We start from the raw sequence: 24,765 nt of genomic DNA, 5'->3' as shown, positions 1-24,765 counted from the left end.
TAAAACATGTTCAGGACAGTTATTGGTTTGATAGCATGCTCTCGGTTTCACATATTTTTTGCTTAAAGCCTGCCAGCGGTTGTGACCTGGTTGCAAAATGCAATGAGATCTGTTTCTGCAGATGACTTTCTGTCCCAGGGGATGAGGCATTTGTCAAGAGAGCTTTTCTCTCAGTCGTTGACGGCCATTGCTCTCTGTGACTTTGTAGTGTAATTTATTCAATGTCTTAGTGATGGGTAATTGTGCACCACTAAAGCCATCTAAATCCTTTCTTTCTTCTCTCTGGATATATATATATTTTTCAGAGGCATTTCATGCTGGTGGTGTCATTTAGAGGCCAGCTATTTAAAGAAAAGAAAGCCTGTCTCATAAGTCATGCTCAGGAGAGAAGTCTGTGTAATTCCTATCTCTCTCCATAGTTAAATAGGATCTTTCAGTCTGTGGCACTGTAAATCCTAACACTTTGAAGTCTGCCAGCTTCACAAAGACAGGCAAATGACTAAGGGGGAAGAGTGGAAAAAAGGGTAGGAGAAATGTTGTCTGTATATTGCGTAAGAATGCAATGCAGTTTCACCCCTCACACAAAGACACTGCAGACACTGTAACTGACTGTGAAAAAACTCCCCAAAAACATGGATGTCTGGATAATGCAAAGTGCGAGAATGACAGTTTCTTTGAGAATAGTTCTTATAGGCTGACCTAACTTTCTCGAGATCGTGGCATGCTGTGATCATGTCATCAGAGAGGGCATTGACTAGATTGGAGAAGCCTTCATAAAAACAATAACAATAACAAATATTCACTGTTGTTCTACAGCCCCAATAGAGGGAAAACATCACAATCCACCATTCTGCATTCACATAAAACAGGTCATTATTAAAATACGAAATATGTGACGCAACACGATAAAGGGCATATATTTGCGCAAGTGTCATGTTTCTTTTTTAATTTAATGTGAAACTAGAAGGTCATAGCTACACAATGTGGTATCACTTGTCGAGATTGGCCAATCTGTTTTGGAGATATGGCTTATTAAAATATGTGTCTGACAGAAGTGGCTTTGTGAAATCAGCCTTCAAAGTTTTTTGAACGGCTGTCACAGTGTCTCACCTAGAAGTGACCGAGGTGTAAAAACTGGCCCTGCTTTGGAGGGCCTGAAGAGATTGAGGGCAGGACATAGGTCTGAGGGTGCTGTGGGTTATTAGCGGGTTAGTAATGTCTAGTCTCATTAAAGGGCTAAGGAACGCGGATAGCGGGGCTCCAGTTATATTAATACACTGGTAACTGGCTACATGGAGTGTTTGTGTTTTTAAACTGTCTTGTACCCGCCTTTTCCCTGGGATTCCATATTTATTCCTAGTTTTAATATTCATACTACTGACAAACCAACTGTTGATCGAGTTGGGGCTTTGGGGTGGCTTACTTGTTACGGTGCAGTGCGTGGTTTTGGATCTGGTTGGCGTGGGGGTCGCTACGGCACCGTCAGAAGTGGTGTCGTTCTTTTCACTGCATGTTATACCATGTGTGTAGAAGTAGAATATTTGTATCTCACCGCTTTACAGTGTGTGTGTATATATGTCTGCTGGCACCTTCACGAGTGAGTGACCTTTCGGTTCCACTTCCGGTAAGTCCTCCACCCTCCACTGACCCGTACCTAGCGGCTGGGAAGACCTACCGGCTAATTTGGTATTTTGGGGGATCCTGTGGGTTCTATTTCGTTTTTAGGATTATAATGAATAAACTCTGTTTTTATTATCGAATCCACGTCTCAGCTTGATCATTTAGTTGAATGTACCTATGTGGGGATTGATGACCAATCCTCGATTCTTACAAACTATTTATTTGGGCGTAATTCCCAAGGTGGCGTAATCGGGTGGTGTTATGCCAGGTCACACATTCAAAACCCGGAAATCACCAGACTCGTCGTTTCGCCGTTCTGGGACCCATATACATGAAAAATATTTTGTTAAGGCAAATCCGCTATTCCAATTAATCTCATACAAATCTCATATTTTATTAAAAATATCAGTGAAGATATTAGCATTTTTGTAAGACTTTTTTTGCACTCTTCTACAAACTTTTTCAAGCATAGTTTCTCACCCAATTAGAACATGTCCTACTTTTAAAGCCCCTCTGAAAATGAACAATGAAAAGTTAGCCAGTGACTCTATAATGTAAGGCATGGTGGAACTGCAAGCCAGAACATACGATTATACATTGCCAGAGCAATATGGAGCCAAAATGGCAGAGCGGCAAATTAGCATGAAGGTACTAACAAGAAAGTCAATGTTGGAACATAAAAAAAAGTTTGATTTTTAAGTTTCAAAAAACACATTGGATACAGTTGCCTGTAAAGACAGGAACCTGACATTACGGTTCGCCTCGAGACACTAAATAATATGTAACCAGCAACATTGGTTCAAAATCTATACAAACATAACAACTAGCCTACTGTAATCCCAGAATCCCAATGTGTACGATCTGAACATTGTGGACTTTAACAGTTTTATGTTCTTGGCTATTGTCAGTGGCATCTCACATACACTAATACACCCACTTCCCTATTTTAAGTTGCCACATTTGTTTGTCGGATATGACCCAGAAAATGATAATAACAACACAAAAATGTGGGTAAATATTTTTGCATGGACTGCTTGGGGGAAGTTCCCTACCATGTCCGCTTTCTGAATCTGGCCAGATTTTATGGGTTGGGTTTCCATAGTAGCCTATTCGGGTGTGAGCATGATGAAGCCACCTAGAAATGTCACACGAATGCAAAAAATGCAGATTGAAATTTATCTTGCGTTCCAAACAAGCAGATATTTTGAGGTATTTTTTTTTTGTATTAAAAGGTGCTCATTTGAGAAGCTACAGCAACTGCGACTGACCCTGTGGAAATAATTGCTGCCAGACAGACAGACACACATACACACACACAGACTGACACTGTGGAAATAACTGAATGTGTTTCTAAGCATGTGTTGTAGTTAATATCATAATATTTACATGGTGCAGGAGGGGTCATCCCTATGTTCCCACAGCCCTATGTTCCCACATTTCTAAGATAACATTTTTTTTCAAAATTAAATGTTTATTATTGATCGTGTAAACTGAACTTTATATATTTAGATGTCAAAATAGTCCTCAAAGGACAGCACTTGCAGATGCCTGTTCCTGGCACATAAAAGGTTGAAAAGTACTGATGTAGAGCCCTTTCCAGTTTTAAGTGAACTGCATAAATAGTGTTTTTTTTTTTTCTTATTTCGCTTGTTTGCTTGTTCATTAAAAACTTGAACGTGTACTGTGTCTAAATTGCACAAACATACACTGGATTTCTTCAGGTCCCATGCAAGCAGCCTGCTGAGTGTGAAGTCAACTGAACATAGAGCTGTGGGAACATAGGGCTGTGGGAACATAGAGCTGTGGGAACATAGACACGCTCCCGTCCAGGATAGCAACTTATAGAAAGTAAAGTGCATGCATCTCGTTCATCTCTTCTATTTTTGCGCTAGCTTAGTGACCTAGCTAACTAGTTAGTTTAAAACAAACGTTAGAAAATGGTAGCAAGTTCAGCCATCACAATGCTTCTGGACAATTACCATTACTTCAACTATTTCATTTTTGACTTGGTCAGGAAAAGGTGGAAAAGAATGTGGTTCAAGCGGTTCAAGGCTTGTTGGCTACTTTATTGAAGCTCTTGCTGCTGTGACGTTCATGTCTCCATTATGTATTTCATAGGTAACTATGAAAATAAACTACTGATGGTTCTCTTTTCTTTTTAAATGGTCAAATACAAATTATATTAGTCAATAATAGTTCAAGTTAGTATGGCAAAATTCACATCAACCATCAGAAGGGGGAAAAAAGGTGATCTAAGTGACCGTGGAATAATTGTTGGTGGCAGACAGGGTGGTTTGAGTATTTCAAAAACTGCTGATCTCCTGCGATTTCCATGCACACTAGTCTCTAGAGTTTGCAAAGAATAGTGCAAAAAAACAAAACAAAAAATCCAGTGAGCAGCAGTTCTGGAGACTGAAACGCCTTGTTAATGAGAGACGTCAAAGGAGAATGGCCAGACTGGTCAAAACTGACAGGAAGGTAAGGCAAATAACTACACATTACTACAGTATGCATCATAACTTTTAAGTGGATAGACTACAGCAGTAGAAGTCTAAAAATGAGTCTAATAAATACATAATAAAGTGCTCGTGAGTTTATATATGTTGTGGGAGGCAGAGACATGCAACAAGGAGAAAGAGCCACAGAAAGCACATAGAAAATGGGCAAACAAAGAAAAAGGGCACATGGAACGTGACATGAAATGCCTTTTAAAAGAAGTGGGTCACTGTCACTATATCAAATATTGCTGACATAAATGCTTACCCCCACTTCCCCTTGTGTGCTGCAAATCAAACTGACATATTTACTTGCAGGAAATAATGTACTAATGTATAACTACAGCTCCAAGAACATTTACAATTTAACTATATATTTTACTTTGGTGCAATACAAGTCATTTTGTGGAGCTTACCCTTTTTTATTTGTACAGTGTGAATCAGCTGTCCCTGCCAAAACAAACAAAACAAAAAAAATGTGTGTAGAAGTTTGTAAAAAAATGTCTAAAAAAATGTATGTGTGTACAAAGATTTACAACCAAATATATTGCAAAATAAATTTCTGTCAGGTTCTGTGTTTTCTGTGGTCTGGTTTCTGTGTAAGTTTTCTGTGGTCTGGTTTCTGTGTAAATACACGTTTTCGTGTATTTGTACACTCTGTGCTTACTGTAGTCTATTTCCTGTTCATTTCATTCATTCATTTGTTTTGTCTGTGTCTCATTTCGTGTCTCCACCTCCCCAGTCCTTATATTTACTTCCTTTCTGTCTCCTGTCATTTATTCCAGATGTTTCTTGTTTTGTTCTAGTTTAGTAAGTGTATTTAAACCCCTTTGTTTGTTCAGTTCATAGCCAGATTATCATGAGCCTTTGCCATACTTTCCAGTATTATATTTGGTTTGATATCTGTTAGGACCTGTTTTGTTTTCGACCACTGCCTCTTGGAATACCCTCTTGTTCTGTTTTGACCCGTTGTGTTTAGACCCTCTTTGGATATTCGTTTTTTTTTATTTGGATTCTGTTTCTGTTTGGACTATCCGTGTGTTTTCGACCCTTTGCTTGTGACATTGATTACCCTTTGGATTATCCCTGCCGTACCTGTTTGTCAGTATACCAAACCTTTGCCTGGACTTTCGTTTTCAAACTGCCTAATCTCAACCCCAGCCTGTCTGATCTGCCCAAAATCTAATAAAGACTTACTTGGATTTTGTTGCCTGTGGTCTTGCTATTGGGTTCAGTGTTCTGGTGCCTGACAGATTTCACTTGGTTTTTTTGGCATGAGTAACTTTTGAAAATCCCCACTGTAAATGATAATTCATTCATCTGATAATTTAATATCTGTTCCTAAAAAACTAAATACAAGTCATAATACAAACAAATCTTTGCATGCAAAATATAAAATGTTATTTTGATGGGAGGAAAGGATTTTTCTTCCTAATAACCTGTGGTATTTTAATTACATATTCATTGTCCTGCTCCAAAATCAGCTTTTAATTTGTTTATAATTGAACAATAATGTTCTTCTTTAAATCTGACCTCATATTAATAACCACAGTGAATAATTAGGAACTAGGATTAGAAGTGCCTCTTTTGCAATAATGCTGGGGTCTGATATCTGGTTAACTAATTTATTACAGCATCCTGCTGGTTGTGCTGTTTATGTTTCAAATAATCCACAGCTTGCCTAAATTGCACCACCAATACCATTGTTTCTACAATCGTAGCCCACATCGGATGTTTGTCGGCATGGTTCATGCAAAACGCATGTGAACTATATAGCATAGAGAGGTGTTTGGCCACTTTCTGGACAAGCACCTCCAGCTTCTTGCTAAATGTAGGCATTTTTTTGCCTCCACCATCTCTGTCACTGGTACATATCTGCTGCTGGCGCAGGCACTAAAGCAGCAAAAAGCTGGTGCACCAGTCATGCCATGTTAAATTATTGTATTCATATTTCGTTGATTGGGGCGGCACGGATGGTGCAGTGGGTAGCACTGCCGCCTCACAGCAAGGAGGTCCTGGGTTCGAATCCCCGTCGGCCGGGGCCTCTCTGTGCGGAGTTTGCATGTTCTCCCCGTGTCTGCGTGGGTTTCCTCCGGGAACTCCGGTTTCCTCCCACAGTCCAAAGACATGCAGGTTAGGCGGATTGGAGAGTCTAAATTGCCCATAGGTATGAATGTGTGAGTGAATGGTGTGTGTGCCCTGTGATGGACTGGCGACCTGTCCAGGGTGTATTCCTGCCTTTCGCCCAATGTATGCTGGGATAGGCTCCAGCCCCCCTGCGACCCTGTTCAGGATAAGCAGGTTAAGATAATGGATGGATGGATATTTCGTTGATTTCCACATAATTAAAGCCCACATAATTTTAATCCTATTTCCCCACATTTGTGCATTCAAAATATAAAATGAACGGAGATAAAATCCCATCCATTTCTGAAGTGGTTTCTGGATTCATAATATAAATGATTCATTCACCAATTATTGTGACACACAAACCTTCCACAGGGAGAACCAGGAGATGCATCAAGTTGAAATATGGGCTGTGAATAAAGACATAATCATAGTATTTTTTTTACTTCAGCATGATCTGGAGACACTGGGAATGCAGTGTAAATTGAATTCCAGTACCACCCGTGTCCACCCGTGGGTGTGTGCTTAAACTGAGCAAATTATCCATTTTCCATTGTGTGTAATGAAGCGCTTCACCACTACAGTAAGTCTGAATGGGGCACTATTTGAGCATTTACACAGCTGGTTGTTTAGGAAACAATCAAGTTTGATAGTCTCGCTCAAGGCAATCAGCAGTACAGTGCCTGGGATCAGGGGTGTAGCTAGGAATTCCAGACCTCCTGAAAGAAGATTGCTATATACTCAGTGACCACTTTATTTTAATTTTTTTTAAACTTATTCAGTCTTCTGCTATAGCCTGTCCCCTTAAAGGTTTGAGGTACTGTGTGTTCAGAGATGCTCTTCTGAATACAACTGTTGTAATGTGTAGTTATTTGCATTACTGTCACCTTCCTGTCAGCTTTGACCAGTCTGGCCCTTCTCCACTGATCTCTTTCATTAACAAGGTGTTTATGCCTGCAGAAATGCTGCTCACTGGATTTTTCTTGTTTTTTTGCCTTCCTCTGCAAACTCTAGAGACTGTTGTGCCTGAAAATCCTAACCACCCTGTCTGGCACCAACAATCATTCTACGGTTCCTATGCTATCCAAACACAAATTGCTATTGAACCACAAATGTGACAAGCTGTGTATGCTAGCACGCTTAAATAAGACTAGGTATCTGGCTTGCTATTTTAATATATGTATGTCTAACAATGGCAGTTTGTTTGCTGACCAGCTGGCTAGGTCTGCAAATGTTGGGAGTAATGTTAACTCTGCAAAATTTGATCAGAAGCTCAAAGCTGAGCAGGCTATGCATGTATTTTGTTCATAGCTAGCCAGTTAGTTTAGATAGCTATGAACAAAATAAATGCATAGCCTACTTTAGCTTTAGGCTTCCGATAAAATTATACATCTAGTTAAATTTGACCAATTTTACCGGAACCATTGCAAAACTGGAAGATGGATTGGAGGAAAACAGCGGTTCAGGCGTTCTGTCGAATTCTTTTCCTCTCTGAATCGTGTTCCCCATAATGCCCCATGCATAGAGGCGTGTGTTAATCTGTCATGAAGACGTACAGATTATGAAAGCCCAAATATTTCTCCAGGAATATCGGATTAATTTGGACAGTTTGCAGCCAAAAAAGCAACTTATGTGACTGTGTAACCGTTGACAAGCAGAAAATTCCCGTATTGGAAATGAACAAATCACTGCAAATGCCAAAATATTCATATACATCACTTTCCGTGGCATATATGACAATTCCTTTTTGGGAACAAGCTGATTCCAAAACGTGTTTTATGTTATTTCTCTGGAATCATTGTAGCAAGTCTAGGCGGAACATGATTTGATGGGGGAGCAGTGTTCAACACACCTGATTTTGCCAAGCTAGCTCAGTAATCCTACTTTATGATGTACCCCACGGACAACTGGTTGCAAATAACTGGAATTATTGTGAAATTGGTCAGATTCAGCTAAAATATACAGCTGGCTAGCTATGAAGAAAATAAATGCATAAGCTGTATAGGTCATTGTACCGTCTTGTGACTCTTTATTTGATCATCTGTTGTTCCTGTTAACCCTGGGTATAAAGAGGGAAACATGGAATGATTCATACATTCTGGAAGCCTTGTCCGCACAAGTCCTCACCTGGGCCCACACCTCCCGTCTGGCTTGTCACCCTGGAACCACTCACACCCTGGGCCTTCTATACTGTAGATACTGGTGGGCCACCATGTGGAGGAATACTGCGGAATTTGTTGCTGCTTGCAACACATGTGCCTGCGCCAAAGCGGGTAATCAATATCCCAGTCGTCTCCTCCAACTCCTGGATGTTTATCATCTGGTCCTGTAATGCCTTGGATTACGTCATGGGACTACCAGCTTTGGGGGGGAACACGTTGGTTATGACGATTGTGGACTGCTTTTCAAAGGCCAAACATTTTGTGGCATTGTCTAAACTCCCCGCCACCAAGGAAAAAGTGGAGCTCTTGGTGCTACACCTATTCCGGCTCCACGGCCTTCCCCAGGGGACCTTTGTTCGGCAGCAGATTCTTGTGGACCTTCTGCTTGCTCATTGGAGCCTGACAGCACCTTTCTTCCAGGTTCCACCCAGAGACAAACAGACAGACAGAGCGTGTTATTAGAGCATGTAAATTAGATCAACATTCGGCAAAGGATTGAGCTTAATGTGTTTGACATACAGTAAAAAAAGGACCAGGAGAGAATTTGCTGTTGGGTGGAAGTGAGACATGTGTGAATAATTCAAAATCCAGCAATGATTATGTCATACTGATGCAATGTAACTTTCACTTTACATTGGTGTTCATCCACAAGAGTGCCAATCTTGTTGCCAATGTCACTGTAAGGATTTGTTTCTGATTTAGCTATTTTACAAGTTTCTGAGTTAATGTTCCGAGTTCCAATTATGATTATGACTTGAAACTGAAAGTAGTACTTAATTGAATAAAATTAGTGTATTTTAACATCACTTCCAGAGTGATGTTTCCGAACAACTGTCACTGTTCCGATGTGTTTGACTCTCTTGCACTAAACATAATTACCATGTTTTGCATTACATTAATCCCATACATTTAGGCAACCCCCTCTTAAATCCACTCCACTGACCACACCCGTGTAGGCCTGAGAGCTCCCATTCATTAGCCACCCTAAATCTCCAGCTTTGTTTCTTTTCCATGGGGGGAAAAATTGCTGGTGCTTCCTACACAACCGTCCACCTCTCTGCGTGTACCTGTGTCATGAATGCAGGTATTCATTAATTTCACCTCCAATCAGGGCTCAACAATGTGGTCAAATCTGAGATGTTCTTGTGTGGCGGGTGCTAGGGGGGAGGAGCTATAGCTGAAAGCAGGCCTTGTTGGCACCTCCTGCTCATGTGGCCATGGCAACACAGTATGGCATACAAGGCACAATTTGTGGACAAATATGAGGCTCGATGTCAATGCCCAGACCTGGACATTACTGTCCGAAAGAGGGGGGAACGGAACATGAAATTGGGCACGTGTTATTTGCTCATGGTGAAACCAAAGTGCCGATAATAAAATACCATCAATAACAAATACCCATCAATAAAACTTCAGACTGCCCACTTTAACAACATTGAATTGTGGAGTACAGAGCCAAATCAAGAAAAAATATGTATATTTCTCCAAAACATTATGGAGCTCACTGTAGAAATCTGTTGTAGAAACTTACTTATTTAAAGGACATGACAGGTTTAAAAATACCTACAAAAAGAAGTCATTGCTGTAACACTCTACTAGAGCTGATCAATCGCAAATATGGCCTCAGGGTAATAAGTCACTCTGATTTCATGCTCTTGCACTATGGGCAGACATCAGTCTATCAATGTGAAGTAGAGGAGATCAGTTTTTTTTCCCGTTTCTCCGAGGATAGTTAAAATATTACTATTAATCATGCTTTAGCTCGACATGCCATCCAGAATGAATTAGAATGACTCATGATATACTCTCAGTGATCACTTTATTAGGTAGACCTGTACACCAGTTTGTTAATGCAAATATTTAATCAGTCAATCATGTATCAGCAACTAAATGCATAAAAGCATGCAGATGTGGTCAAGAGGTTCAGCTGCAGCTACAGCAGCTGAAGACTTAATAAGTCTAAAATTTAATAAATACCTAATAAAGAGCTCACTGAGTGTAATTACATGTCAGAACAGAACAGGAATATGGAACAATCAAGTAAAATAAGGTTTGCACTAATCATATAGAAAAGCAATTCCTATACAATGCAATCACAAAGTAAATCGGGGGGAAAAACATTTTCATAAAAGGTAGGTGCACTCACCCGGTCTCCAATGTGGTGTCAGTCATTGCTAAGTTAATCAATACATTTTCATGACAAGAGAAATTACTTTCTGCCAAGTTCAATACTGCATGTCTGAATTTCATCAGAGCGCATCGGCATTAGCATTCAGGCCACAATTCTATCAGGAAAGAGGGGCCTTATTAAACGTAACTTCATGCCAATAAACCACGGACCAAACTCCCGTCAGGGTGACTATTGTTGCCCTCAACAGGGCTAGGCCATCTTTAGACACAGTCTTAAAACATTCGCTTACAGCAAAAATCAATCATGCAATCCTGCAAGACATGCAAGTCACCTTGGTTGCCTTAAATGAAAAAAAACTTGTCTGGCAATAAATCGATAAAACTTGTCCTTACATGAACTGTAATTAATGGGGTAAATAAGGGGAATTTCTACAATAGAGTAAAAACAACTATGTTATATTTATGACATAATTAATAATACATTGCAGATTTTTCGTCTAGCATTAATGCATAATGAGTAAATATTATATTGAATAGGTCCTGTTGTTTCCACATTCCTGAAATCCCAATGGATACATACACTTTGTTAGGTTATGAATACCATCCCACTTGTGCATATTGTAACCTTTTATGAAGCCAGGCCTGGCAACCCTGGTTTCTCTTTTAACCCTATAAACACTTCCCCCTTGTGGTTGAGTCATTGACATCCCAAATTATTGTTGCATTCATATTTCTATAGTAATATGAACTACAACGTAATAAAACCTCAAAATGGCGATGCTAGATTGCTTAGAAGACTCTCTGCTTGCGAGAACAGTAGTTCAGATCTTTATCCACCTATGTCACAGAAAATCAAGCAAAAACCATTATCTTATCATGAGAACATCCCATTCAGCCCTGCAGTGCTCGCCTTTTCCTACCCCTAAGTGTACCTACTGCTTTGTTTGCCTAAAAGCTAAATAGTATCTAGCACTGTATCAAGCGTGGTCTTGAAAACCTCCAGTGTTCCTGCCTCCACTACATGTCCTGGCAAGCTAGTCCAAACAGTGACCACTCGCAATGTGAAAAAATACTAATTTCTGCTTTGCTAATTTCCATTTGTGCCCTCTCGTTCTGCTAACCTAATTCACGCTGAATAATCGCATATCGTTCACTTTCTTAATCCCTTTAATGAATTTAAAAGCCTTAATCAAATCCCCTAAGTCTCATTTTACTCAACTTAAAGAGATTAAGCATCTTAAGTCTATCCTCATACCTCTTATCTTTTATACATGGAATCAATCTGGTTGCTCTTCTCTGAACCTTTTCCAGCACATCTTTCTCATAGTGCGGTCACCGGAACTGCACACAGTACTCCCAAGTGTGGTCTAACAAGAGTATTGTATGAGGTGAGTATTATACTCAATAATGTATTCTAGCATCCTGTTGGCCTTTTTTTTTATTGCTGCCACACATTGACTAGAACCTGATAGGCTTTGGTCAACTATTACCCCCAAGTCTTTTTCCAACTTGCACTTTGTACTTTGTACTATCCATTCAGTAATCATGCCTGTGTTTTTATTCCCCACTTGTAGAACTTTACATTTAGTTTTAGTGAATTTCACTTTCCAGGTTTCCACCCACTTCTGGATTTTGTTCAAATCTTCCTGGATTACTTTAGATTATAAACTGTTCACTAAACCTCCTAGTTTTGTATAAGTAGAAAATCTAACTAAAGATTAAATGCCTCTGTCAAGGTCATTTATATAGATGAGGAAGAGCAGTGGCCCCAGCACCGAACCCTGTGGGACTCCACTTCCCACAATACCCTGCTCAGATAAGGTCCCTCCAACTACTATGCTCTGCGTTCTATCCCGTAGCCAGTTCTGAACTCACTCTGAATTGGCTCCTGTAATTCCTACAGTCCTCATTTTGATTATAAATTTGTCATGCGGTACTTTATCACATGCTTTTTAAAAATCTAAATGTACAATATCATAAGCCCTAGAGGCTAACTGTTATGTCTTGAATTGCACACATTGTTATTTTGGACTATGTGAGTTACCATAGTTATGTTGAAGCTAAGCCTTATGGGTAATCCAGTTTTGTTTTACGGCAGACTGCCGAAGGATGCCTGTGGATAACATGAGCAACTGATCAGTAAACTCCTCCGTTCTTTGATAACGTATTTCTCCGCCTCAGTCTCGGTTATTTATTAGTATTACTCGTCTATGAAGAGTATAGACATAACAAAATAACTGGCGACGAGGATTGACGAACTTATGCAGCGTTTTTCCCCCGGGAAGCTGGTGATTGATGTTGCCGTTCTGACTGCAGCTTGCAGTGAGGTGCGCGGAATGTAAATAAAAAAATAATAATAAAAAAATAAATAATGAAAAGTGGCGGATTTTGGAAGAGGGGGGAGGAGTGACAACAGTGAAATGAAAAGCTGGAAAGTGCATGTAAGTGAAGCTACCTAGGAAAAGGAAAATAAGCATTGAAACAGTGACAGTTGAAAGAGAAATCATTAGCAAGGAAAAACGATATTTGCATATTAAAGGAACAGTTCAAGCAAAGTGAGAAAATGCCTTTGACTGGAACATTTGGACCGTTTGATGAAACGGTGGAGACTTGGAGTGCTTACACCGAACGGTTCGATTTTTTTGTTGTAGCTAATGACATAAGAAATGAGAAGCTGGTGGCAACTTTCCTTAGTGTGGTAGGAGCTAAAACATTTGGCTTACTAAGGGACCTTCTGCAGCCAGACAAGCCAGGCGATTATTTCTTCAAGGACATTGTGAAAACGTTGGATGGATATTTTAGCCCAAAGCCTCTAGTCATCGCAGAGCGGTTCAGGTTCCACAAAATGGAAATCGATACTGGAGCAGCTGTGTCACTAATGTCCACACTCCACTGACTCCGGCAAAGCTTGTTTTAAAAACATATACGGGTGAGACCGTCCCTATGGCTGGGAAGGCAGAGGTCCTAGTGGAACTGAAGGGACAAAAAGCCAAGCTTCCCATCTACGTGGTCAAAGGGGACTATCCAACGCTGATGGGCAGACCATGGCTGGAGATGATGTGTCTGGACTGGAGAAAAGTGAATACAGTGTCAGCTGATAAAACAGGGCTATCAGCAGTGTTACAGCGACACGCAGCTGTGTTCAAGGACGAGCTGGGGAGCATGAAAGGAATCACAGTCAAGCTGAAGGTCAAACCTGATTCCAAACCACGATTCATGAAAGCCAGAAATGTCCCCTACGCACTAAGGCCAAAAGTAGACGCTGACATACAGAGATTGGTGAAGATTGGGGTCATTGAGCCAGTACCACACAGCGACTGGGCCACCCCAGTGGTCCCTGTAATAAAGAGAGATGGATCAGTTCGCCTGTGTGGTGACTTCAAGGTAACTATAAACCCTGTGCTGACTGCTGAACAATACACTCTTCCTGTGATTGAGGACCTGTTTGCTGGGTTGGCTGGTGGTAAGAAATTCAGTAAAATCGATCTTAACCAGGCTTACCTCCAGATGCACATCGACGAAGACTCACAGGAGCTCCTCACCATCACCACCCACAAGGGTCTCTATAGATACCGCCGGCTGCCATTTGGTATCACCTCAGCACCGGCAGTGTTCCAGAGGGCCCTGGCTCAGGTCCTGTGTGGTCTCTCTGGTGTGCAGTGCTATATAGATGATATCCTGGTAACAGGGAAGGACGACGAAGAACATCTGCTAAACCTGGACAGGACTCTGGAAAGACTTGAAAACTATGGCTTACGTATTCGCCAGGAGAAATGTGAGTTTTTCAAGTCAGCGGTGGAGTACCTAGGTCACGTAATCGACGCAGACGGGCTCCACACAGCGCCATCTAAAGTGACTGCCGTTTCAGAGGCTCCCGCTCCTGAGAATGTGAGCCAGTTGAGGTCTTTTCTTGGGTTTATCAATTACTATGGCAAGTTCATTCCACAACTGGCTACACTGCTGAAGCCCCTGCACAAGCTTCTGGGAGAGAGCAAACCATGGTCATGGTCAGAAGAGTGTGACACTGCCTTTCAAGCGGCAAAAGCAGTGTTGACTGATGAGAAGGTGTTGACGCACTTTGACCCCTCCTTGCCTCTCCAACTCGCATGTGACGCGTCTCCATATGAAGTAGGGGCCGTTGTGTCACATATCACACCGGCTGGGGAAGAGAAACCCATCGCCTTTGCCTCACGGACACTGAGCAAAGCAGAAAGGAACTATCCACAGATAGAGAAAGAAGCGTTGGGCGTTATCTTTGGAATCAAAAAGTTCCACACGTTCCTGTTCGGACATAGGTTCACCTTGCTGACGGACCATCAGCCCCTGACGTCCATCTTTGGTCCCTATGCAGGGATACCAACCCTGGCAGCAAGCCGAATGCAGCGCTGGGCGCTACTCCTTAGTGCTCACAACTATGACATAAAATACCGGCGATCAGGGGCACACGCCAATGCAGATGGTCTGTCACGCCTCCCACTTCCTGATCACCCTAAGAGCAAAGGGCAAACTATCTTCTACTTTGACATGGTGGAGGACGCCCCAGTGACAGCTCATCGGGTCACGAAGGAGACAAAGAGGGACCCCATCCTCTCCAGGGTGTTCGACCGCGTCATGAGAGGCGATATGTCACGTGCTGCTGACGCACCATCTGATCTCCAACCTTACCTTTCGCAGGGGAAGGAGTTGACTGTGACTGCTGGATGCCTGCTTTGGGGCATGCGTGTCATAATTCCACCAAAGTTGAGAGAACCAGTCCTGACAGAACTACACTCGGGCCATTGTGGCATAGTCAGGATGAAGGAGCTAGCACGTAGCTATTTCTGGTGGCCTGGGCTAGACCAGGACATTCAATCCAAAGCCAGATCATGCCCATCATGTCAAGTCATTTGAAACACGCCAAGCCCGGCCCCACTACATCCCTGTGACTGGCAGCGTGTTCATCTGGATTTTGCAGGTCCAGTTGATGGAGCTATGCTGCTGGTGGCGGTGGACGCACACTCAAAGTGGCCTGAGGTGGCTGTCATGTCCACCATCACCTCTGAAAAGACCATTCAGACATTGAGGGAGATGTTTGGTCGATTTGGACTGCCTGAGCAGATTGTCACTGACAATGGGCCATCGTTTGTGTCCAAGGAGATGGAGGATTTCCTACAGAGCAATGGAATCAAGCACATCCTCTCAAGCCCATACCATCCATCTAGCAACGGATTGGCTGAGAGAATGGTGCAAACTGTGAAACATGCCGTCAAAGCATCCAAAAGTGAGGCACCCCTGAAGCAACGCCTTGATGCTTTTCTTCACAAGTATCATAATACACCTCACGCAACAACGGGAGCCTCGCCAGCTTACCTTCTGATGAAGAGACAGCTCCGGACACGTCTTGATCTGCTACGACCTACCTCTATGGAAACATCAGTCCATGAAAAACAGCAAGAACAAGTCAATCAGCGAGCCAAGCGGTCTAAAGACAGACAGTTCTCTGTTGGGGACCCAGTCCTAGCACGCAACTACACCACCAAAGAGAAGTGGACCCCTGCCACGGTCCTCCAAAAGACTGGGCCCGTTTCCTATCACGTTCAAACCCGAGACAATCAAACATGGCGTAGGCATGTGGACCAGTTGTTGCCTAGAGAGACTGCATTGATCATCCCCACATCCGATGCACCAGACTCCATGTCCACCAGCGACCTGACACCACACCTGAGCATGTCAGCACCAGCCTCAACTATGCCATCGCCGCCTGCAATGGAGCCAACACCTCCAGATCCCCCAGTGGTCGAGCCGGAACCTGAGCCTGCTCCTGTGCCGAGGCGCAACCCCCCCAAGAGACAGAAACCCTCCTGGGCGTTATAAGTAGCCTAGTGCTAACCCTGGAAACAAGGGACAGAATAATTCCCTTTGGGTTAAGCGGGATGTTGAGGCAGGCTACCCTCTCTCCCTAGTTTAGGTTTAATGTTGATTATTATGCTAATGTGGACATTATCATTTAAGAGGGGAGGAAATATGTTATGTCTTGAATTACACACATTGTTATTTTGGACTATGTGAGTTACCATAGTTATGTTGAAGCTAAGCCTTATGGCGTTTTGTTTTACGGCAGACTGCCGAAGGATGCCTGTGGATAACGTGAGCAACTGATCAGTAAACTCCTCTGTTCTTTGATAACGTATTTCTCCGCCTCTGTCTCGGTTATTTATTAGTATTACACGTCTATGAAGAGTATAGACATAACACTAACATCAAAACACTTGGTAGCTTCCTCAAAGAATGCCAAAAGATTTGTCAGGCATGACCTACCCTTATGAAAACCATGCTGGCTATCGCCTGGAATGTTATTATTTTCAAGAAATCATTCCAGTTTGATTCCAGTATTTTAGATGTGATGCAAGCTAGACTGACAGGCCTGTAGTTTCCTAGATCAGTACGGTCCCCTTTCTTATATATTGGTATCATATTACCTTATTTCCAGTCATCCGGTATTTCTCCAGTTTCTCCAGTCTAAAAATACTTGCCAAAAAAAATTTACTTACTTAACTCTTTGAGTACCCTTGGGAATATGCCATTGTGTCTGCTGCCTTATTTGTCTTTAGTTCATGCCGTTTATTTCGCATTTCTTTATCCTCTATCTCAATGCTGCTTATGAAATTAACGGAGCTGCTGACATAGCATAACTTTTGGCAACTGATAAACAATGCGCAAAAAAGTTTTGTTGTCATATCCAGATCGGATCAAGTTCACACAAAGGTCTCTTGACATGCAGGAACCAAGGAGGAACTGTTAACTTCATGTCTGCAGCCAATGTAAAAAATAAATAAATCGGCAATAAAGCCAATTCTCCAATCACGGATAATGAATCCAATTACTCGTAAAACACTCATATTCAGGCAGTTCCTAATAAACTGCCTAGATTATCTGCCTATATCTTTTTTGGTGATATTGTCATCACATTTAAAAGGCGATTTGCCTGTGTTGTAGCTGTGGCTCCATTATGTCTCTAAGCACACTAGCCAAAGCCACGGTAATCTGTATCCACTCAAAAACAGAAAATATTTTCAGGGAGAAAAAAAGCTTCCACTTTCACTGTGTTTGAGTGGATGACTCTTGGAAAACAAACCATAAAGGCTAACTTTCAGAAGAAACCAGGATTATGCCTGTAGTCAAAATGGTTCAAGAATAGTAACCATTCTATTTTGGGTATATCATTTTCAAGCTTGTGCCATGAAAAAGGGCAATACTTAAGGGCAGTGGCAGTTTTAAGTGCTTCAGGAAACATGCCTGTAAAAAGGGAGTGATTACCTGGAGTAAACTACCAGTTCCTCTGATAGACAGTCAAAGAAATGTTTCAAAATGTGCTTGGGATGGGAACTAGGGGGCAAGTGGTGGGTTTATATTAATCCTAATGGTTATGATCTTATCTCCGATGCATGCTGAGCATTCCTCACTCTGAGTTTTCGATAAAAAAAGTCACAGGGGCTACTGTGGTAAATTGTGGTAAACTGTGGAATTGTTCATGTTTTATATATATGATATGCGAAAAGTGTTCGCGCCTGTCTTTTACGCCTTTATTATATTTGACTCCTAGTATGTCATAGTGAACTTACAGTTTTGTTTTAGACCATCTTCTCTCATCCTTGTCACAATTTATTTTTTGTTCGTTTAAGGTGGCATTTCTCCATGGAGGCTTTCGATTCAGGGGGACCTATTTTACTTTGATGGGGGCAATAGGGTCAAGTATTGACCTTCATTTTGTCATAAAATCATTTGCCAGGTCGTCTACAGATGAGAGTTGAGTGGAGAAGGGCAAGTTCTTTCAGCATGTAATAAAATTCTCAGCCACTTAAAGTGTCAGATTTTACAGTCTTTTTACAGTGTGTTCATTGTTGCGCTCTTATACATACAGTGAACTCAATCAACTAGTGCAACATCTGTAAGTGATTAATACTGAGTAATACACCAGTGATTTATTATCTGATCATAGTTTGTACTGGCAATAGACAGTAGTTCAGAGAATTTGTTTAAAAGGTTTGGGCATTTTTTCGGTGCTGTATAGACCGTTATGACTAGCAGGGGCGACTTAAATTTTGATATAGCAACATAACACTCAAAAGTGCTAAAGACATCAAGAGAAGCTCCTGCAATCTAAAGCACCATTTATTACAGATGCCATCCCCCGACCCTTTTTTCCCTGTCTTGTGGAATAAAAAGAGACATAATTTGGGGGGCATGTTTCGATAAAAACCACAGGAGCATCCAAATAAAGCCAATCCATGTGGTGCTCAGTGATAAGATTCTGAAGTGTATAGTGCCGGAAGAAGCTGGCTTGAATCGGTTCGTGGGATTAAAGCCAGATTACTCGCAAATCATCAGATCTGAATCCAATTGAATTTACATTTTAAATGCTGAAGACAAAAAGTCTCTGGAACAAGCAGGAACTAAAGATGGCTACAGTTCAGGCCTGGCAGATCATAACCAGGGAATATACCCAGTGTCTGGTGATGTCTATGTGTCACAGACATTCATACTAAAAGTGCTCGGGTACAGAAGCAAAATAAGAAAAAATGTGCCACTGTCCAATTAATTAACATTTATATGTTTATTTAACTTTGAAACGACGTTGAATCGCTCTCTGGAATTCATTTAGGTCAATATACTTATGTAATAATATGCCATTAAAATGATGTTCATGTTTCAATGATTTCTACCTGCTATTGGTAGTCATGACCCTCTCTCTGGTTTATTGAATTCAGTATTTTTTCACATTATAGTCTACCCCTGGGCAAATGGATATATAATTTCTACAGTTGAAGTAAAGTCATTTCAGAAAGGACCTGGTTGGAAGTAATGCTTTTAATAACTGCTGCTACAAAAAAGGTCACTTTGAAATACAGGCGTACGTGTCACACGGCACTCACAGAAAAGCCGCTTTGTGCACACTCAACACAGTCCGCATGTTCTCACAGCCAGAATGAGGCATGCTGGAAGATTTCCAAGGTTATAAGGAAGAAATATACACTCAGTGAGCACTTTATTAGGTATTATTACTTATTTTTTCATATTTCGACTGCTGTAGCCTATCCACTTAGAGGTATGATGCGTTGTGTGTTCAGAGATGCTCTTCTGCATACCACTGTTGTAATGTGTGGTTATTTGCGTTACTGTCACCTTCCTGTCAGCTTTGACCAGTCTCCTCTGACATCTCTCATTAACAAGGCATTTATGTCTCCAGAACTGCTGCTCGCTGGATTTTTAAAAGTTTTTTGCACCATTCTTTGCAAACTCTAGAGACTAGTGTGCATGAAAATCCCAGGAGATCAGCAGTGTCTGAGATACTCAAACCACCCTGTCTGCCACCAACAATCATTCCATGGTCAAAGTCACTGAGATCACATTTTTTCCCCATTCTGATGGTTGACGTGAACATTAACTGAAGCTCCTAACCCATATCTATATGATTGTATGCATTGCACTGCTGCCACACAATTGGCTGATTTGATACTCGCATGAATAAGTAGGTGTAATAATGTAAAAATGTTCCTAATAAAGTGCTTGGTGAGTGTATGTGTGTCATAGTAATTATTAAGGGTGGAATTCAATGCAAGGTATAATGATACAGTCAAAGCTACAAATTGGGATGATCTATAACAGTGAGAGATGCTCTGTAATAGAGCATCTGATTGGACCATTGTTCTTGTTTTGATATGAATGTCATGCATTATTCTTAACTGTATAAGATAGGTGGTAATATTTGACATTACTGTCGTGAAGAATGTGTTTTGGAAGCAATGTGAAGGGTGGAAACGTGGAATTCTTAAGACATCTCGGCCAATTTGTCTGTGAAAAGAATTACCACAAATATTCTAAACTGTTTGACAGGATATTCAGTTTCAGTTCACTATGCACTTCCTTATATACAGTAGGAGGAATTTTGTACTATTTGTGTTGCAATTCTGTTGCCTTTTATTGAGTCTATGGTGAGGTGAGCGTTGTGAACTATGAGCATGGTGTGGGGGGCAAGAGTTCTATTGCACTGCTTTACAAATATGAGGCTGATAAACATATAAACTGCTGTCTTTGCTAGTGGAGAGCCTTTTTAACAATCTGGCATCACCATTTTGCAGTTTTATTATGTCCGTTTTTTGAATGATATAAATATGAACGCTGTCACATCTGTACCCTTCTGCCATCTGTGTTTCTCCGTCATCTGTTTCATGTCTAAGTCCTCAGCGTTTTTCGCCTTTCGTTACCCTCTGTGCTTTCCGTAGTCTGTATATCTCCCCATTCATTCCCATTCATTCGTTTTACCTGTTTTCACTTCCTTGTTATCATGCACATCTGTTCCCTACCTTAGTTCTAGCCTCCTCTTCCCCGTGCCTTTGCACCTAATATATTCTGTCTGGTTTTGCTCTGTTTTTGGATTTTTATGATTTTGATCTCTGCCTGGTTTTTGACTCTATGTTTTGGATCACTTGTTTGGACTTCCCTCTGCCTGTGTTTTAGTTTATGATCTGTTTGCCCCATATATACCTGCTTGCCTGGATTTCGACCATTGCCTGTTTGTGGATTATGTTTTGGATTTGCCATTCGATTTCTTATTAAAGCCTGCCCTTTTCACGTTGTCCCCGAGTCTGCTGTTGCGTCCCCCAGATTCCTGACAGACACAACAATAATTTCAGATTTCGATGACTCAACCACAAGGGGGCAAAGTGGATAGGTTTGAGAACAAACCATCCTCCTCACAATCATTTCTCTCTTCACAAACATATTTATCCCATACAAAGTATAATGTTGATAGCCAAGCAACAATGCTCACAGTATTTTCACAGATATTGTCACAGACAGCCCTCTTACAATCGTACAGCTTCTTCAGTTTCTGATACACACATTAAATACAGTAGGTTTGATTAAGCCTTATCAGCCCACAACTGATATTGGGCCAGCTTGACCTAGATTTACTGCAGGCTCAGTAATTGTGTGATTTCTCTGCCTCTGCAGTTCTGATGCCCTGGGATGTTTCTGAGGACTCAGCATTCCTATTGGAATTCACACCCTGTTCAACAGGGACTACCATATCAGAGAACTTCCTGAAAATGAAGACATCAAATTTGTTCCCTCATTTTGAGGGTGCTTTGAATGGTTCTATACATGCAAATGAGTTTGGATTCACGTAATGTGCCAAGCATTTTATAAGAAAACATTTAAAGGGACCATTGATTGGGGTGAGCTTGGTACATTATTATTGGTGTGACTGTGATTCATAGATCAGAAGAAGCCATTTACAAGTATGTCACATATTTACTTTGAATACTAATTTAAAGCTGTATTGTGCTATCAGCTTTCTTCCAGACATACATCTAGGTAATAATATGCAAACCAGAAGAGCAGTGTCAACCTTTTTTCAAGTTTAGTTAAAACCAATTTGCCGGATGTGGTCCAGGTAGAATATTTGCTGCATCTACTCTTGTGCATTTCCCAAAAGTATATCACAGTAAAATAATTCTTGATAAGAGGGAGAATGTATAATTAGGGAAGAATCGTTAGGTTAATGAAGCAATTTAGAACCAATAATGGTGTAAAAACCGCCATGCACACTCGTTTTCCCAGTTTAATTGTCCCACATGAGAAGATTACATGTAATAATGTCTTGTTGGAGTCCTTTGTGGGTGTGTGGGTGTGTGTGGGCGCATGTGTGCGTGCATGTGCGTGCATGTGTGTTTTTATGTGCGTGTGCACATTTGTGTTTGTGTGTGTGTGTTTGTGTGGATGTGAACATTCACATGTGTATTTGACAGGGGAAGTTTAAAAATAAACATTAAAACATTCATTTTGGTAGGTCACATTAAGGATACTAATCAGAAGCATATTTTGGATATAAAACACTGTCAACTGCCATTACATCTAGATGACATTGGTTTGGTATTTCTGTGCATTTGTCTATTGGATAACTATAACAGTGAATTTGTGATGTAGCACAACCGGCAATAAATCCTACCTTGTTCCATACTTTGATATCCCAGACCACCAATCATTCAGCTTTCAAAATAATACTTCACATGATAGATAAAATTGTAATTAAATTCCCTATTGAGATTGGATGAAAAATGGCTCAATTAATTGATTTGGAATGTTGAATGCTGTTTTTACTATCTGGTTTTAGTAATAATGACTTCAGTTCAGCTGGCTAAAGTGCGTCATCAGGAAAAAAATAGTAATCTAGCGATTGACAAGGTATGGGGGAATATTGTTCAGTGGTTTTCGTGTTTCCTTCTGCGATAAATAATACTTGCGAGGTTGTGAAAATAGGGGGCAGCCGCATTGCATCTCTGGGTGACTCGCCACATACAAAGGCACACTTAGCTCTGGTTTGGAGATATAATTCTACCATCTTATTTATTTATTTTTTTGCCAGTAACAGGCTGAGCAGTCATTTGTAGCAAGATTATCCATAATCCTTTGGTTGTTTTTCACAGAACCACCACCTGGTGGCACTCCAGAGCAATAGTAGGATAAAGTCCCATCCGGGCTTTATTCTGGATGAATCCCAGGAGTGTAGTCAAAACAAGCAAAGTCCATACACGTAGATCCAGCCAAACAAACGATAAACAAACAAAAAGCATGGTGCCGATGGAAGAGGCAAACTCGTAGTCGGTAGACGTGCAGGGAGGTCCGGTAGCAGGAGAGCTGTCAGCAAGGCAGAAGTACAGGCGGATGGCAGGCAGGGTCGTAGTCGAGGGCGATGCAGAAGTCAAAACCATAAAACAATCAGCGAGGCAAAGGTACAAAATCGGTAGGCGAGGACGTGGTCAAAAACAAACGATGGTCAACAACACAGAAATCAATAATCGATGGTCGGTAAACAGGCTTGGATCGTAACGTGTAATCTATGACAGTAAATGCTCAAGAGTTGCTTTGACGAACAAGAGGCAAGACAATTTCACGGAGAACAGTAGCGCGACTGGGATATAAATGCAGGTGTAGACAGGTGTAGACAATTAGTTTAGAGAGCGGCAAGGAAATGAAAAACAGGTGCGATAGATGACAAGTTTAACAAGGTAATTAGTAATTGTTAGTAATAAACCTATCCTGCCCTAGCATTAGTAAATTAGTAAATGACATGCACGAGAAACATAAGGTAACATGAACACATAATTAGTTTGTTAGTTCTACCCAATCCTGAACTAGCGTTAGTAGTTTTAGTAAATAGACAAATGGAAACAATTAGGGTGTGAATGACAGAAAGAGAGAGAGAGAAAAGGTGGAACGCAAGGTTTGCGGAAAGACATGTAAAAGTGTATGTTTAAACAGTAACCAGTCTACGTAACAATAAACATAAATCAAAACATAATACAAAACAAAACTAAGACGATAACCACTCAACATAACAAGGTAATATAATCATAACGAAACATAACTAGACATGACGAGAAAATAAATCGTAACAAGAAACAAACTAAACAACATGACGAACCTAGACTAACATAATACATGATAAGACAATTCGTGACTAAGACAAAATGAAATAAACATAAAACATGGCAAGACAGACCTGAAACGTTTATTTATTATTTTGCCAAGGTTAGCACAAATGCATGGAATTAAAGTTTTTTAAAATAAATATAGGCGTATTTTTGTTGGAATCTACATACATGCAAAAATGCAACGTATAAAGTATATAAAGTAGCTAAACATTAAAATCAGTTAATGTTAGCTCCTAAACCAGGGGTCGGCAACCCTGGTCCTGGAGAGCCGCAGGGTGTGCTGGCTTTCATTGTTGCTTGGCATTAATTGATCAATGAAAGCCGTTGATTACACGGTTAACTCACCTCACTTGGTTTCTTGGGTCTGAGTCACTTGCTTATTTTAAGGTGGAGACGAAAGCCAGCACACCCTGCGGCTCTCCAGGACCAGGGTTGCCGACCCCTGTCCTAAACTAATATTCTACTGCCAGTCGGTAAAAGGCAATCTTTTCAGGTTTTTAAATAACTTGAAATAATTAGGCATGCTTTCTTGTAGCTATTGCTAGTAGTGCGATGAATATGGTGACATTAGGCTACAGTATCATTAAACATCCCGTAAATATAACAATATTACCGACACAGTTATGAAATGACAGCACTGGAAATCCACTGTACAATATTCCCTCAAACACCCTAAAACATACCGCCCATTTTACTCCCCTCTCCACTGTTCAGTCTGCTACAGAATAGCGGGCCAGACACATTCCCACATAACAG

General features: G+C 41.0%; 1 pseudogene; it reads left to right on the top strand.

Annotated features, from left to right (window-relative positions):
• The first annotated feature begins 13,477 nt into the window (after positions 1-13,477).
• Positions 13,478-16,387, top strand: LOC133123359 (uncharacterized protein K02A2.6-like; annotated as a pseudogene).
• The last annotated feature ends 8,378 nt before the right edge of the window (positions 16,388-24,765 follow it).

The sequence above is a fragment of the Conger conger genome, chromosome 1, assembly GCF_963514075.1.
Source record: "Conger conger chromosome 1, fConCon1.1, whole genome shotgun sequence".
NCBI classification, from domain to species: Eukaryota; Metazoa; Chordata; class Actinopteri; order Anguilliformes; family Congridae; genus Conger; species Conger conger.
Note: the sequence above shows the minus strand (reverse complement) of the source record. Positions and strands in the feature narration are given on the sequence as shown.